The sequence below is a fragment of the Brienomyrus brachyistius genome, chromosome 2 (genome assembly GCF_023856365.1).
Source record: "Brienomyrus brachyistius isolate T26 chromosome 2, BBRACH_0.4, whole genome shotgun sequence".
NCBI lineage: Eukaryota > Metazoa > Chordata > Actinopteri > Osteoglossiformes > Mormyridae > Brienomyrus > Brienomyrus brachyistius.
The window spans coordinates 1,345,001-1,348,526 of record NC_064534.1 but is presented as its reverse complement, the minus strand read 5'-3'; the positions used below and the strand labels follow the sequence as shown (position 1 = coordinate 1,348,526).

At 44.2% G+C, this 3,526-nt stretch overlaps 1 protein-coding gene across 1 annotated transcript in view; it reads right to left on the bottom strand.

The window, feature by feature from the left end:
* Positions 1 to 2,697: 2,697 nt before the first annotated feature.
* Positions 2,698 to 3,526, bottom strand: part of LOC125723615 (paxillin-like) — a 42,981-nt gene continuing 42,152 nt past the window's right edge. Inside the window, 1 exon segment of the mRNA XM_049000373.1 lies at positions 2,698 to 3,526. This exon segment is cut by the window's right edge and continues 2,265 nt beyond it. The gene's annotated coding sequence lies outside the window, so the exon portion shown is untranslated.

Sequence of the window (3,526 nt, the reverse complement as noted above, 5' to 3'; positions counted from 1 at the left end):
GTATGTAAAAGCACGGGGCTGAACAGGCTGTGGCACTCATTCCTTGTTTTTTTATTTTTATTTTTGCACGTATGTGATTTTATATATATATATATATATATATATATATATATATATATATATATATATATATATATATATATATATATATATATACACACACACACACACACACACTAAGGGTTTTACAAACTACTTTTAAACTGAAAGGTTAATGTGCTTGGCTGAATAGTTCAGTTGTTGCTTAGACTGCTTTGTTTCCTTGACTGAAAGACTGATCTAACTGTTTCATATCGACGTTAGTGACATATTCATGATTATAGGAGACTGACCAGTCAGCACACAGCGAGTTGAAACGAAATCCAGCGGGTCTTTTTAATTGAAATGGTAGTTTACAAATCTTGTCCTATCTTAAAGTGTCCTCCCTGACATGGATTATTTGATCACCCTAGATTTGCTCTCTTCCAGCCATCGGTGTGGAATATCGTTCCGGATTTCACTTAACATGTTATGCCATAAAGCTTCAAGGCCCAGTGGACTCTTATGAAATGTAAATGGACTGGTCTTTTACTCAAGTAAATTTCATCGAGACAAAAGCCTATCGTTTTTATGGTACACCATTTAATAACAATCTCCTGAACATTCAAAACAATTTAGCATTTTGCATAAAACGTTTTGCACAAAAATATGCATTTCCAAAGTGGAACTACCCATTGCCTTCGCCGTAACTGCGATACTGACAAACCCCCGACGCCGGAACACCGCTGAACAGAACTTCGCAGTGGCGCTCGTGTACCCTCATCTCCCATTAACACCATTTTTTTCCTGTGGGCACCTTTAGTGGCGGCTATGGCCTCGGTTTTAAATGCATAATCACATGGTGTAAATTCAGATGTCAGGTTTATCTAAAATGCCGACCTCAGTGAGATTAGAAATTACAGAATAACGCTGGTGATGTTAACAGACGTCATCGGATTAATTAAGTATGCAGATGGTTTCATGTAATTTGTATAAGACAATACATTAATAACAAATGTAAAGAATTTAAAAAATAACGTTATGATGATATTTGACTTACTGCTGGTTTAACATGTTTCCGTGAGGAAAATACAGGTAACACAAGAAAGCCGAACTCGGTCAGATTGAACAAAATCATGACAACGGTAACATAACAGTAAATTAATCATTGTGGCTGAACTGAAGGATGTATAACTGAAGACTGACGTCGCGCGCCGCACGAGCCCTGTCAGGTAGATGCTTTTGGCGCCAAATTGACGCCCGTTGCGGGTGCAGGTCGCGCCACTTTCCAGGACTGTCCGTCCAGAAATTTCTTCTTGCATCTGCAAAGTAGGGACAGGGGCGGGGGCTGCTTGTAGAAATGGGATAAGACAAACATGAACAACAAGGAAGTCGAACTCTGTGGAGGTTACGGTGCGTCGCAGAGTTCACAGATCGATCTGTTGGAATAAAGGTTATTGGACAACTCATCCACGCCTGCGGGTGATCTCTTCTCATCTACGGACCCGGTGGAGTCGGAATACTCCAACACACACACGGGGTCATGGACCATATGCCAGGAACCACAATGTCTGCTCGTATGGGAGCTATATCATTGAGAATTTTTTTGCTATTCTGTCCATCGACAATGTGTATTTTTTAAAGAATTCGCACATCAGGCCCAGTGTACTTAGTCGTGTACTTAATGAACACATACAAATACTTCTGCAGTCTCGCATTACCGCCACTTGCAGCCAGTTTGTCACGCCAGGTATTTATTCAATGTCTAAGGTTTGTAATCCGTGTCGTCTATTCAACTTGCCAGTTTTTTTCCGCAGTCGGGCTACGCAACCATGCACTTGAGTGCACATTGTGTTCAGTACAATTGTGTATGTGACAAATAAAACAGCACATTTCTCTTGATATTAGCTGTCACCTAAACTTTGTTCTTACACCGTTAGACAAAATGCACTGAATTCCATCCATCCATCATCTCCGGCTTAATTCGAGGTCGGTTTCGCGGGGGCATCAGGGAGGCCCAGACTTCCCTCTCCCCGACCACTTCATCCAGCTCCTCTGGGGGGATCCCAAGGCGTTCCCTGGCCAGCCAAGAGACATAGTCCCTCCAGCGTTTCCTGGGTCTTCCCCGGGGCCTCCTCGCAGTGGGACATGCCTGGAGCACCTCACCAGGGTGGCGTCCAGGAGGCATCCTAATTAGATGCCCGAGCCACCTCATCTGGCTCCTTTCAATGCGGAGGAGCAGCGGCTCTACTCTGAGTCCCTCCCGAATGACTGAACTTCTCACCCTGTCTCTAAGGGAGAGCCCAGCCACTCTGTGGAGAAAACTCATTTCGGCCGCTTGCACTCGCGATCTAGTTCTTTCCGTCAATACCCACAGCTCATGACTATAGGTGAGGGCAGGAACGTAGATCGACTAGTAAATCGAAAACTTTGCCTTTTGGCTCAGCTCTTTCTTCACCATGACAGACCGATGCAGCACCCGCATCACTGCTGACACTGCACCGATCCGCCTGTCGATCTCCCGCTCCATCACTGCACTGAATTCCAGCTGATCTACCTGCTAAGCCAGTCAGTGTTTACTCAAATGCCAATTTCTTTCAAATTTAGCTTTTAATGCTTAGCACATTTAAGAAATTAACTATATGGTTGCGGTCTGAAAATAAATACCATCTGAAAAACTTGTACCAAAAAGCTTGTTTTTATTGAGTTAATCACAGAAAATGAAATGAGTCAGTGATCGCAATTGACAGACTGAATGTCTTTTAAAAAGGCTCTTACTTTTGGCCTGATAAGCAAGATAAAGGAAAAAAATCAAGATAATCTGAGTAATTCATACAAGTTTAAAGGTGAGGTTTTAAATAGATTCCAGAAATCATAGGAAGTGTAAAAGGGGAAAAAAATAAATCAGTCCCAAAATATCTGGTTTCATAAAATAAAGCTAGAGAACCTTTTTTACCTCTGGAAGGCATGGAGCAGGAGTAGCTTCAATAGGGTGGGCTGCCTCCAGTGCAGGAACATTAAGCTGGAAACCTTCACTAGCTGGCCAGTATAAAAGACTGCCGTCTTTGCACCCAGGCTGATGCTCCCTGGCACACTGCATCTTCCCTCAGCCACTCAGGAAAAATGCAGGTGTGGCCTGAGACCCTCCACAGGCTCTTTCCGGCATGGCGATGAATGTCGGACACGTCGGATTCACGCTGGCCGGCCAGATGTGCCAGTATGCCCGTCTGCATTGATACAGTGGAAGAGGCTGCTGAGGGCCCACCGTGAGTGCCTTAAAGATGCAGCCCATCCTTTTGAAGCTACTCCCGCTCCACGCTTTCCAGTGGATTAACAGACCCAAATGGAAAGCTGCCAATCACTGGCCTCTTCTGCTGATGACATCGTGATGGCCTGACCAATCCGCTTGCAGCAGGAATCTGGCAGCCCAGCTCGCCAGCTGCACACAGTGTAATAGACATTGCATTGAAACTTTGGCACGACTGCGTATTTAGCTACTTACAAATAG